The following is a 14512-nucleotide window of genomic DNA, read 5'->3' as shown; positions in this document are numbered from 1 at the left end:
ATGACTTGCATTGATTGGAATCAGACAGTGTTGCTGATAACGTCCGCATTTTCGAATGGAGGAGAAAAAAAGTCCTCCTTTCTGTCCAATACCACATGAAAGTGGTTGGTTTTTGGCATCTTATTTGTCCAGCTTCTGTACTCCTTTGTATACACTATACAAGAAATACATTGTCGGCAAACTCCGTAGCTTGCTAGCTTGTGCACGCCAGCTTTCTGAGACTCTTATTTTGTTAGCGCAACTGTGCAGTCGGTCTTTGGAGTTTTGACGACAGGTACGGCGCCAGAGTCTGTTGAAATAAAGTGTTTCTCGCCTTCCAGTCGGTAATTTTAATGAGCTAAATATGTACATAAAGTGTTGTACTTATATTCCAACTCCGCGTTCTTCTTGGTCATCGCCGCTGCCGCCGTCACCCCCCGCCCCCCGACCACACCACCACAAATAGATGCCTGTCCTGTGGGAAACACTGGATCTGATGTGCATTTTCATGCATCATAGCTTAAGTCAGAATACTTTACTTTGACATGCGCAGACTCTAACCTAAACAGAACGGTGCATTATTATTTGTGCTATGGCGCCATTTTTTGGAGCAGTTCCCTCACTACAGGTGCTGAAGAAGCACATGGCTCTGTGCCTTGTCATGATATTTAGCATTTTTTTCCTCGTGTTCACTACTTTTGTTTTACCTCTCTTCTTGATATGTAGCTGTTCTGTGCTTTTTATGTTGTAATTTTGTTTGGATGTTTCAACATCGTGTGTATGTGTTTAAGGCTAGCAATTAGCACTTAGAGTAGCTGTAATGTCGTGAATCAGACAACTGGATCCCTTCTTCCATTCTTACATGGACACATGACACTCCAGACCATACTTTATTTTCAGGCGCTCTAATCCGAATGACTCTCGGCATAAACCACCAGAGGTGGGTAGAGTAGCCAGAAATTGTACTCAAGTAAGAGTACTGTTACTTTAGAGATTTATTACTCAAGTAAAAGTAAGGAGTAGTCACCCAAATATTTACTTGAGTAAAAGTAAAAAGTATGTTGTGAAAAAACTACTCAAGTACTGAGTAACTGATGAGTAACATACACACACACACACACACACACACACACACACACACACACACACACACACACACACACACACACACATATATATATATATATATATATATATATATATATATACATACATTGATATATACAGTATATAATTTATATGTATTTATTTTGCTGTTTTTGTTTACATGTTAAAGATGTTTTAATGAATATACATGCATGTTTAACATATAGATTCCTTTCTTTCATGAAGACTAGAATATAAGTTGGTGTATTACCTGATTCTGATGACTTGCGTTGATTGTAATCAGACAGTAGTGATGATAACATCCACGTTTTCAAATGGAGGAGAAGAAAAGTTCCTCCTTTCTGTCTAATACCACATGAAAGTGGTGTGTTTTTGGCATCTTATTTGTCCAGCTTCCATATTCGTTTTTATACACTTTACAAGAAATACATTGGCGGCAAACTCCGTAGCTTGCTAGATTGTTGGCGCTGGCTTTCGGAGACTCTTGTTTTGAAAGTGCAAGCGCGATGGAGCGGCACTTTTATTGTGAAAACAGGAACTGTGCAGTCAGTCTTTAGGCTTTTGACGGGATGTACGGTTGAAATAAAGAAGTATCTTTTTTCCTTCACACTTTTGATTGATTGATTGGAACTTTTATTAGTAGATTGCACAGTACAGTACATATTCCGTACAATTGACCACTAAATGGTAACACCCCAATAAGTTTTTCAACTTGTTTAAGTCAGGTCATGTGACCACCTGGCTCTGTTTGATTGGTCCAACGTCACCAGTGACTACATCTGATTGGTGGAACGAAGTGAAACGTCACCAGTAAGGCAGGCACTTTGAAGGTCTGTCTGACAGACCAAAACAAACAAAGCGTGCATTAACAGATCGATAAAAATTAGTAGCGAGTAGCGCGCTGAATGTAGATAAAAGTAGCGGAGTAAAAGTAGCGTTCCTTCTCTATAAATATACTTAAGTAAAAGTATGTTGCATTAAAACTACTCTTAGAAGTACAATTTATCCCAAAAGTTACTCAAGTAGATGTAACGGAGTAAATGTAGCGCGTTACTACCCACCTCTGTTAACCACCCGTCTCCATCGGAATTCAATTTTGATTGGAACGTGTGTAATCGGGCCAGAATATTCCGAATGGCGTGTTTACATGAAGCATTTTTATTCCGGTTAGGTTTTTAATCCGGTTAAATTAAAAACATGTAACATGTGGGAACATTTCACCCTAATCTTGTTAAAGACAAATACCTTGCTCATTTTGCAAAGCGTACCTTGTTTATTCCTGATACAGGAGCATTTAAAGCAGAGGCTTGATATCAGGCGGACAACTCCAGCGGTTATGTCCAAACGTTTTTCACCAAGGGCTGCATAATGAAAAGTCAAAGGATGCGGGGGCCGTTTTGATATTTCATTTTGTTAAAAGACAAAACTTAGTGTCAGCTTTGTGTCAGAAGACAAAGTGTACTATTCCTAGTTCTTTCACAGGTGACCAAAGTCCGGCTAGGAGGCCATTTGTGCACAGCAACACATTGTTGGAAACAAAACACAGTAAAAATGTAAGAAGAAAGAGCAAACATGTAATGTAATGTAATGACAAAAAGCTGAAATGTTGATATTAATAACTCATAAAAATACAATTTGTCACTTATAAAACAAAGCTGGCACTAAGTTTTCATTTATCTGCTTGTAGCATTGACAAACATTTTTTAAAGTTATATATGTTATTACTAATAACCAAGCAGATTTGTTTTTAAATATACGTAAAACATTTGTATATATGCTCCATTGTCAATCAAATGAATCATGACATCATATATATATTATATATTCATATTGACTAAGCCCCTAGCCACGCCCCTAATAATACATTTGTGGGAAGTGTGTTTTACTAGACTTGAACTGAGAGGGCCTACCTGCACAGACAGTCCGTGACAGGTATCAGGTGTTAATGCATGGCTGCAACAAAGGTAATTAAAGCTGCAAGCAGCGATGGACGGGACCGACTTTGAGGGCTCATCAAATCCAAACCGGAGCAGTAATTAAAACTCTTTCATCAACTTTTAATCAGAAGGGTTCAATCTCTCTCCTGTGCTAATTTGAAGCCGACACGACAAACGCGCTCAGAGGAGATAATGTTTGAAAGTTTGACTGTTTTTACACAACTTTTGTTTTGAAGGGGGAATTGCAAACTTCCTGTTGATTTTTACTTGTCCCCATCGTCATTAACATTCAACACTTTTCTGTTATTAAAATAAGTATATATGTATAAGATCTAGGTCTAAGTGAGACCTACATAGAGGTTTTTGTTTCATGTCTCTACGACATTTCTACTGGGAGTTAGAGGCAGTTTTGTCTGTGTTTTCTTCCTAGGGGGCGCTAAAGCGCAATTTTGAGTTTTGGGGTTTGGTTTTTTTGATAAGATCGCAATTTTCGCCAGTCCTGGTGTGTGTGTCTAATTTGGTGAGTTTTGAAGCATATTAAGGGGGTCAAATTACAGCTCAAAGAGGCGGCGGTATAATAATAAAACGCTAGAAATTCAATAGGGTCTTCTGTCCCAAAGGGACTCGGTCCCTAATTAAAGCTGCAAGCAGCGATGGACGGGACCGACTTTGACGGCACATAAAATCCAAACCAGAGCAGTAATTAAAACTCTTTGGTCAACTTTTAATCACAAGGGTTCAATCTCTCTCCTGTGCTAGTTTGAAGCCGACACGACAAACGCGCTCAGAGGAGATAATGTTTGAAAAAAGGTGACCGGTTTTTACAAAATGTTTGTTTTGAAGGGGGAATTACAAACTTCCTGTTGATTTTTGCTGGGGGTTGTCAATATATGAAATGTGGGTCTAAGTGAGACCTACATAGAAGTGTTTGTTTCATGTCTCTAAGACATTCCTACTGGAAGTTACAGGCAGTTTTGTCTGAGTTTTCTTCCTAGGAGCAGTTGTGTCTGTGTTTTCTTCTTAGGGGGCGCTAGAGCGCAATTATTTGGGTTGGGTTTTTGTATTAAATCGCAATGTTTGCCAGTCTTGATGTGTGTGTCCAGTTTGGTGAGTTTTGAAGCATGTTAATAGGGTCAAATTACAGCTCAAAGAGGCAAAAAGAACTATTTTTACTAAAATTTTGTTTTGAAGGGGGAATTGCCAACTTCCTGTTGATTTTTGCTGAAGGATGTCAATGTATGAAATCTAGGTCTAAGTCAGACGTACATAGAGGTTTTTGTTTCATGTCTCGACATTCCTACCGGGAGTTACAAGCAGTTTTGTCTGTGTTTTTTCCTAGGGGGCGCGAGAGCACAATTTTGAGTTTTGGGGTTTGGTTTTTTAATTATATCGCAATTTTTGCCAGTCCTGGTGTGTGTGTCAAATATGGTGAGTTTTGAAGCATGTTAAGGGGGTCAAATTACAGCTCAAAGAGGCGGCGGAATAATAATAATAATAATAATTAAAGCTGCAAGCAGCATTGGTCGGGCCCGCGTATTTGGCAGGTGCTAGTCCTAAGTGTCCCAATACTTTTGTCCAGTTTTAGTCCCAAGTGTCCCAATAATTTTGGCAAGTTGTAGTCCTAAGTGTCCCAATACTTTTGTCCAGTGTAGGTGTCCCCATACGTGTGTCCAGTGGTAGTCCTAAGTGTCCCAATACTTTTGTTCAGTTTTCATCATAAGTGTCCCAATACTTTTGTCTACTTTTAGTCCGAATTGTCCCAATACTTTTGTTTAGTGTACCTACCTTGTCTGCATTGTGTGGGCACGCTGGTGCGCCCTGCTTTTAAGCAGCCTTCTAGAAAAAAACAGCAGCATCAGCGCAGCGGCTCTTTGAAGGGTCATAAAATCAAAACCGGAGCAGGTATCAAACCTATTTCGCTAACTTTCAATTAGAAGGGTTCAATCTCTCTCCTGTGTTAGTTTGAAGCCGAAACGACAAACACGCTCAGAGGAGATAATGTTTGAAGAAAGGTGACCGGTTTTTACAAAAATGTTGTGTTGAAGGGGGAATAGCAAACTTCCTGTAGATTTTTGCTGGGGGTTGTCAATTTATGAAATGTAGGTCTAAGTAAGACCTACATATTTGTTTCATGTCTTTCCGACCTTCCCAGTGGGAGTTACAGGCAGTTTTGTCATTTTTTTTCTTCCGAGGAGCAGTTTTTTCTCCGTTTTATTCAAAAATTGCTCTAGAGCGCAATTTTGAGATTTTGGGTTAGGTTTTTTTATTAGATCGCAATTTTTGCCAGTCCTGATGTGTGCGTTCAGTTTGGTGAGTTTTGAAGCGTGTTAAGGGGGTCAAATTACAGCGTAAAGAGGCAAAAGTTACTGTTTTTAGTACTTTTTTGTCTTGAAGGGGGAATAGCAAACTTCCTGTATATTTTGGCTGGGGGTTGTCAATTTATGAAATGTAGGTCTAAGTGAGACCTATGGAAAGGTTTTTGTTTCATGTCTCTCCGACCTTCCCAGTGGGAGTTACAGGCAGTTTTGTCATTGTTTTCTTCTTCCAAGGAGCAGTTTTTTCTCCGTTTTATTCAAAAATTGCTGTAGAGCGCAATTTTTAAATTTGGGGTTAGGTTTCTTTATTAGATCGCAATTTTTGCCAGTCCTGATGTGTGCGTTCAGTTTGGTGAGTTTTGAAGCGTGTTAAGGGGGTCAAATTACAGCTCAAAGAGGCAAAAGTAACTGTTTTTAGTACTTTTTTGTCTTGAAGGGGGAATTGCCAACTTCCTGTTGATTTTTGCCCGAGGATATACAATTATGAAAACTAGGTCTAAGTCAAACCTACATACAGGTTTTTTGTTTCATGTCTCTCCGATCTTCCTAGTGGGAGATATAGGCAATCTAGTTTTTTTTTTTCCTAGGGGGCGCTAGAGCGCAATTTTGAGTTTTGTGGTTCGTTTTTTTTATTAAAAGACAATTTTTGCAGGTCCTGATGGGTGGGTCAAATATGGTGACTTTTGAAGCATGTTAAGTGGGTCAAATTAGTGCTCAAAGAGGCGGCGGAAGAATAAAGAATAAAACCTTACAAATTCAATAGGTCCTTATGTCCCATTGCATAAGGACTCCCTGTGGGAGTCCTTATGCAATGGGCCATGCGGGCCCTAATAAAACGCACGAAATACCATAGGGTCCTCTGTCCCTAAGGGACATTGCGGTCCCTAAAAACAAGTCCCTCCCTTTTAAGAGCCACTGTGGTTTAAATCAGTATTTTCTTTTTTTCTTTAAAGATGCGACTTGAAACCAAATGAAATGTAGAGGATCAGTGATAACATCACCTACTTGGCAGTTGTTTTGTAGCACTGATGTCCAACTTACTTCCAAGCACAAGACTGAGCGCTAACAGTTGCCGGGGAAACCAATGCACACGGCCGCCGACCCCTGACCTCAGAAGAGAAGAAGAAAGAGGGAATTGTAGTCCGAGCTCTGAGACGGATCACAGATGTTCCCAAGTGTTGCCTCCGACATTGGAGTTCTTCCCGCCTTCAGACCCGCTCAGGACATAACTCAGCCGAGCTTCCAGGGCTGCGGTTTTGTCGTTTGTTCACATTTACAAGCACATTCGCACACGGGCGAGAGGAGAGACAGGCAGCAGTTGCCTGGTTCCAAAGTCTAGGACAGATCTTAATGGAAGACGCACCTGGAATGCTGCCCAGACTCCAAAACACGCCTGCAGTAAAGTTCTTTATTGTCTTACGTAAGTAGGCTGAAGAAAAAATAAGTGCTTTGTCAGAACACTCCAAAGCTGCAGTCACTGCCTACACACACACGCCATGGGGTGGCCTCAATGTGTGCTGTGCTGTGCTGTGTCATGTCAGGCTTTACACAACACACACACACACACACACACACACACACAGCAATGTTGTTAGCAACTTCTCTGCCTCTGACTAGCAAACGTTGTTTTCTTCCCCTCACTAGATGCAGGCTGCAGGAATGTTGCTCCGTATGGGGGATTCAATTCACTATTCACTGCGGTCTTATTGGTGCAAAACCCTTTCCTGGAAGCGAACGTGCACCAATTCATTTTAATGTCAGCTTAACACTTAGCAGAAGGTTGCCTTTTTGAAGGCTCTCTGATGGGTTCCTCTGTGAGACATCAGGACAAGCGTCCATGTGTTTTCATGGATCTGCACGATTGTTATTGTTGACCACTCTATTTATAGACTCCATGCTCCTGAGCCAAATTCTTTGCGTTACTGGCGGTTAAAGAGGGTGAAATCTGAGGCTCCAGAAACAAAAAGGCTCATTCTGCGGGAATTTTGCAGGGCATTGTAAAGTGGGTCTGATATGTTGGTAGTATTTCAACTCTCTCGACTAGGGCTGCAGCTAACGATTATTCTTCTATCGATTAATCTATAGATTATTTTTTTTCGATTAATCGGTTAATCTATAGATTATTTTTTTCGATTAATCTATAGATTATTTTTCCTTTTACCGATTATTTTTTTTTATTTAAAATGAAGAGGAAAAAATAAATGTAGGCCAGTTTTTTTCAAAAGGCATGGCTTTTATTTACAAAAAAAAAAGTATGGCCACTCAGTCAACATTGACAACAACATGACAAAATATTCTGTAACAATGTAAACATTTAAAACTTTTAACATTTAACAAAATTAAAAGTAGCTTATTTGCTTTTTAATGTGCAAATATAAAAGTAAACATCCAGTGCAAATCTTAATATTCTGGAATAGTATAAGCATTTAAAAAGTAAAAGTATTGCTTATTTTGCTTTAAAATGTGCAAAAATAAAGATAAACATCCAATACAAAAAAGTGCAAAACGGAAATATTCTGTAACAAGTGTAAACATTTCAACAAAAGTAAAAGTATTGCTTATTTGCTAAAATGTGCAAAAATAAAGCTAAACATCCAATACAAAAAAGTGTACAGTGTAAACATTTCAACAAAAGTAAAAGTATTGCTTATTTTGCTTAATAACACAACAATGATAGTATGATTAAAGTGAAAGTTAATTGTTGGTTTGTACATAGTATATGTAACTGTTAATGTTGTAAAAGGTATTTGCACAACTAATTAACGTTAGCGTTTGTAACACGTCTTGTGCCGTGGGGTTCTTTCAGGACCGACAGACTGAACGCCAGACGGCTTTGCCAGGTTTACAATCTTAATTTTACACAAAGTCTTTTCTCTTCCAACTCTTTTCTCTTTCTTTCCTCGCTTTTCAGCTCCTCTTCCTCGCTCGCTCGTCGTCCCGTCTCTTGCGGCGTCGCTCCCGGCACGCCCCGCCTCGCCGCTCGCTCGCCGCCTCTCCACAGCGTTAAAGAGGAGCGCGTCTTTGTAAACACTGAACAGGCACGCCAAACGCGCCTCTCAGAGCAAACGGTGCTTTAGTTTATGAATTTACAACGCAGATACAAATGACACATTCATGTTTTTGTGTAATAATGACAACGTATACGCACGCGGACGATTGACTTGTTGATGGTGATGGCAAGAACGCTGTCGGGGGTTTTCTTTTCAAATGTTCGTTCATAGCCGTTGTGCTGCTATGATAGGCCATTTCCGCTCGACACAGTGTGCATACAACAACATTATTAGTCCGTTTATTGAAATACTCCGACACTTTTGACGACTTTTGGCGTGCTTTTTTCCCCTCGCTCGCATCGTCTGCTTTGCGCTCCGCCATGACAGTAGTGTGACGTAAATATGCGACGCGCCGACGCACAAAAACGGCGTCGACGTATTTACGTAACCGATGACATCAACGCGTCGTTTCAGCCTTACTCTCGACCACTGCACACACCTTTACACACACTATACAGTGTTCTAACACCGTAAATTCCTACATTCTAGACCAGGGGTGCTCATTACGTCGATCGCGATCTACCGGTCGATCTCGGAGGGTGTGTCAGTCGATCACCAGCCAGGCATTAAAAAAATAGTCCTAAAAATGAGCGATCATAAATCTTCACTAGGACGTCACTTTCGTCACTTGATTGACATTCACGGCACCCGAGGGTCTTCCAAGATGACGCTGGCTGCTGCCAGCTCATTAAAATTACCGACTGGAAGGCGAGAAACACTTTATTTCAACAGACTCTGGCGCCGTACCTGTCGTCAAGACTCCAAAGACCGACTGCACAGTTGCACAATAAAAGCTCTGCTTCATCCTGCCTGCGCTACCAAAATAAGAGTCTCAGAAAGCTGGCGTGCACAAGCTAGCAAGCTACGGAGTTTGCCGACAATGTATTTCTTGTAAAGTGTATACAAAGGAGTACGGAAGCTGGACAAATAAGATGCCAAAAACCAACCACTTTCATGTGGTATTGGACAGAAAGGAGGACTTTTTTTTCTCCTCCATTCGAAAATGCGGACGTTATCATCACCACTGTCTGATTCCAATCAATGCAAGTCATCACAATCAGGTAATACACCAACTTATATTCTTGTCTTCATGAAAGAAAAGAATCTATATGTGTTAAACATGCTTGTATTATCTTTAAACACCTTTAAGTTGTTAACAATATTAACTATATGTGTTAAACATGCTTGTATTATCTTTAACCACCTTTAAGTTGTTAACAATATTAACTATATGTGTTAAACATGCTTGTATTATCTTTAAACACCTTTAAGTTGTTAACAATATTAACTATTTGTGTTAAACATGCTTGTATTATTTTTAACCACCTTTAACTTGTTGACAATATGAACTATATGTGTTAAACATGCTTGCATTATCTTTAAACACCTTTAACTTGTTAACAATATTAACTATATGTATTAAACATACTTGTATTATCATTAAACACCTTTAATGTATTAACAATATTAACTATATGTGTTAAACATGCTTGCATTATCATTAAACACCTTTAACTTGTTAACAAAAACATATATTTCATAAATAAGTAAATATAAATTATATATATGAATGAGGTAGATCCCCACGACTTGATCAATTGAAAAGTAGCTCGCCTGCAGAAAAAGTGTGAGCACCCCTGTTCTAGACGATAGAGCAATTATATTGATAAATTCAAGTTTTTTGTTGCAGACGATTTAAACAATTAAAAATCTGTTTTTTTTTCTCCTCTTGCTCAAGCATATTTTTGGGCCCCAGGAGCTTCCCTAGCTTCCAACCTCCCCTTTTACTTCCTTAGCAGAGATTCACACTCCTAGGAAAGCATGGCTAATACTAACGGGAACAAGTGAGGGTTCCAAAGAAAAGAAAAGTGTCGTCAGTGGTTCTGATTTGCGGCAACCAGCGTGGAACGAGTGGCTGCACGCTGCAACTTTTTGTTTAAAAAAGGCAGCAACACAACAAACATATCACAGCATTTGAAAATGAAGCATCGAGCAGAGTGAGGAAAATGCAACTCTTTACGAGGCGAACAAGACCGCGACAACAACGGCGTCCAGGTCACGCATACACTTGCAACGCTTTATAAAGCCAACTTTGTTCCATTGTTGCCCAAAGTCCAGGGAGACTTTGATTGCTGGTCCCTACGTATCTACAGTGGCTGGTGTCAACTGTTATAATGAATAGAATTCCGCGACTTTCCTATCTGTTCCAGTGTGTACCACTTTTTATCCCTCAGTCCTTCTTTCATAAATTAGATTTTAGACTTCATTTGGAATCAAAACCCAACATTTGCAGAGACCCAAATCGTCGGAGGGATTAGCACTACCAAATTATAGGTTTTACTACTGGGCCAAAGACATTAGAATTGTTAAAGGGAACATTATCACCAGACCTATGTAAACGTCAATATATACAGGTAAAAGCCAGTAAATTAGAATATTTTGAAAAACTTGATTTATTTCAGTAATTGCATTCAAAAGGTGTAACTTGTACATTATATTTATTCATTGCACACAGACTGATGCATTCAAATGTTTATTTCATTTAATTTTGATGATTTGAAGTGGCAACAAATGAAAATCCAAAATTCCGTGTGTCACAAAATTAGAATATTACTTAAGGCTAATACAAAAAAGGGATTTTTAGAAATGTTGGCCAACTGAAAAGTATGAAAATGAAAAATATGAGCATGTACAATACTCAATACTTGGTTGGAGCTCCTTTTGCCTCAATTACTGCGTTAATGCGGCGTGGCATGGAGTCGATGAGTTTCTGGCACTGCTCAGGTGTTATGAGAGCCCAGGTTGCTCTGATAGTGGCCTTCAACTCTTCTGCGTTTTTGGGTCTGGCATTCTGCATCTTCCTTTTCACAATACCCCACAGATTTTCTATGGGGCTAAGGTCAGGGGAGTTGGCGGGCCAATTTAGAACAGAAATACCATTGTCCGTAAACCAGGCACGGGTAGATTTTGCGCTGTGTGCAGGCGCCAAGTCCTGTTGGAACTTGAAATCTCCATCTCCATAGAGCAGGTCAGCAGCAGGAAGCATGAAGTGCTCTAAAACTTGCTGGTAGACGGCTGCGTTGACCCTGGATCTCAGGAAACAGAGTGGACCGACACCAGCAGATGACATGGCACCCCAAACCATCACTGATGGTGGAAACTTTACACTAGACTTCAGGCAACATGGATCCTGTGCCTCTCCTGTCTTCCTCCAGACTCTGGGACCTCGATTTCCAAAGGAAATGCAAAATTTGCTTTCGTCAGAAAACATGACTTTGGACCACTCAGCAGCAGTCCAGCTGGTGTCGGTCCACTCTGTTTCCTGAGATCCAGGGTCAACGCAGCCGTCTACCAGCAAGTTTTAGAGCACTTCATGCAGTAATTGAGGCAAAAGGAGCTCCAACCAAGTATTGAGTATTGTACATGCTCATATTTTTCATTTTCATACTTTTCAGTTGGCCAACATTTCTAAAAATCCCTTTTTTGTATTAGCCTTACACAATATTCTAATTTTGTGACACACGGAATTTTGGATTTTCATTTGTTGCCACTTCAAATCATCAAAATTAAATGAAATAAACATTTGAATGCATCAGTCTGTGTGCAATGAATAAATATAATGTACAAGTTACACCTTTTGAATGCAATTACTGAAATAAATCAAGTTTTTCAATATATTCTAATTTACTGTCTTTTACCTGTACCTTGATGTTGCAGAAAAAAAGACCATATGTTTTTTTAACCGATTTCCGAACTCTAAATGGGTGAATTTTGGCGAATTAAACGCCTTTCTAATATTCGCTCTCGGAGCGATGACGTCACAACGTGGCGTCACATCGAGAAGCAATCCGCCATTTTCTCAAACACCGAGTCAAATCAGCTCTGTTATTTTCCGTTTTTTTCGACTGTTTTCCGTACCTTGGAGACATCATGTCTCGTCGGTGTGTTGTCGGAGGGTGTAACAACACGAACAGGGACGGATTCAAGTTGCACCAGTGGCCCAAAGATGCGAAAGTGGCAAGAAATTGGACGTTTGTTCCGCACACTTTACCGACGAAAGCTATGCTACGACAGAGATGGCAAGAATGTGTGGATATCCTGCGACACTCAAAGCAGATGCATTTCCAACGATAAAGTCAAATAAATCTGCCGCCAGACCCCCATTGAATCTGCCGGAGTGTGTGAGCAATTCAGGGACAAAGGACCTCGCTAGCACGGCAAGCAATGGCGGCAGTTTGTTCCCGCAGACGAGCGAGCTAAACCCCCTATCGACCCTAGCTCCCCTGGCCTGCTGACATCAACTCCAAAACTGGACAGATCGGCTTTCAGGAAAAGAGCGCGGATGAGGGTATGTCTACAGAATATATTAATTGATGAAAATTGGGCTGTCTGCACTCTCAAAGTGCATGTTGTTGCCAAATGTATTTCATATGCTGTAAACCTAGTTCATAGTTGTTAGTTTCCTTTAATGCCAAACAAACACATACCAATCGTTGGTTAGAAGGCGATCGCAGAATTCGTCCTCGCTTTCTCCCGTGTCGCTGGCTGTCGTGTCGTTTTCGTCGGTTTCGCTTGCATACGGTTCAAACCGATATGGCTCAATAGCTTCAGTTTCTTCTTCACTACCTGCCTCCACACTACACTCTTAGAAATAAGGGTTCTAAAAGGGTTCTTCTACAAGGGCTGAGGTTCTAACTGGAACCATTTGCTTCTGAAAAACCCTTTCCCGAAGAAAGGGTTTTTCAAGGGTTCTTGGTAACGCTAATGGTTCCAGTAAGAACCATTTTGATCCAGAGAACCCTTTAAAACCCCTTTTCTGAATAATTGGTTTTAAAAGGGTTCTCACTAACACTAAGGGTTCCAGTAAGAACTATTTTGATCCAGAGAACCGTTTTTGGAAGAAAGAGTTCTTCAGGGATTGTTGAAAGCATGGGTAAGATCCTGTGTCACCAAGGACATACTTCCTGATAACATTTGCCAATAATGGTGCCTATCTTTAAATAAATGTTTTTCTCATTAAAATGTTTTGAATGTTTGTTCAATGTCAACATGATAAATGACCACAATATAATATGAACTAAACTGATCTGTAGAATACAATATGGTTCTTTATAGAACCCTCAGAAGACAAGACGGTTATCGGTGAAAACCTTTGAAAAGGGATGTTTTTAGAACCCCCTGTGTCAGGTCTAGATGAAACCCTTGAAACATGAAAGAGTTCTTTGTGGAACTCCCGTGTGGGTTCTAGATGAAACCCTTGAAACATGAAAGGGTTCTTAGTGGAACTCCCTGCATGGGTTCTAGATGAAACCCTTGACAAACGAAAGGGTTCTTAGTGGAACTCCCTGTGTGGGTTCTAGATGAAACCCTTGAAATACGAAAGGGTTCTTAGTGGAACTCCCTGCGTGGGTTCTAGATGAAAGTCTTGAAATACAAAAGGGTTCTTAGTGGAACTCCCTGTGTGGGTTCTAGATGAAACCCTTGAAATACGAAAGGGTTCTTAGTGGAACTCCCTGTGTGGGTTCTAAATGAAACCCTTGAAATACGAAAGGGTTCTTAGTGGAACTCCCTGTGTGGGTTCTAGATGAAACCCTTGAAACATGAAAGGGTTCTTAGTGGAACTCCCTGCGTGGGTTCTTTGTAGAACCTCTCATGGGGGGTTCTGGGTGAAACCTTACACACACAGTTCTAGGTAGAACCCTCCAAAAGGGTTCCAGGTGGAACCTTTATAAAAAGGTTCTACCTGGAGCCAAAAAGGGTTCTCCTATGAGGACGAGCCGAAGAACCTTATATGGTTCTACTTAGCACTTTTATTTCTAAGAGTGTACAACCATCCGTTTCAATACATGCATAATCTGTTGAATCGCTTAAGCCGCTGAAATCCGAGTCTGAATCCGAGCTAATGTCGCTATAGCTTGCTGTTCTTTCCGCCATGTTTGTTTGTGTTGGCTTCACTATGTGACGTCACAGGAAAATGGACGGGTGGTTAAAATCAGGCACTTTGAAGCTTTTTTTTAGGGATATTGCGTGATGGGTAAAATTTTGAAAAAAACTTCGAAAAATATAATAAGCCACTGGGAACTGATTTTTAATGGTTTTAACAATTCTGAAATTGTGATAATGT

The 14512-nt window shown here is 40.2% G+C and overlaps 1 protein-coding gene across 3 annotated transcripts in view; it reads right to left on the bottom strand.

Annotated features, from left to right (window-relative positions):
* Window positions 1–14512, bottom strand: part of LOC133620808 (growth factor receptor-bound protein 10-like) — a 247943-nt gene that overhangs the window by 200285 nt on the left and 33146 nt on the right. The window contains exon 1 of one of the 3 annotated variants that reach the window (XM_061982384.2): window positions 6380–6407. The exons of the other annotated variants lie outside the window; for them this stretch is intronic. The gene's annotated coding sequence lies outside the window, so the exon portion shown is untranslated. Of the gene's footprint in view, window positions 1–6379; window positions 6408–14512 lie in introns of those variants that run through there. 3 annotated transcript variants of the gene reach the window in all.

This window comes from Nerophis lumbriciformis, linkage group LG21, assembly GCF_033978685.3.
Source record: "Nerophis lumbriciformis linkage group LG21, RoL_Nlum_v2.1, whole genome shotgun sequence".
Classification (NCBI taxonomy): Eukaryota; Metazoa; Chordata; class Actinopteri; order Syngnathiformes; family Syngnathidae; genus Nerophis; species Nerophis lumbriciformis.
The sequence above is the reverse complement of the archived record's forward strand: the minus strand, read 5'-3'. Positions and strand labels throughout refer to the sequence as shown.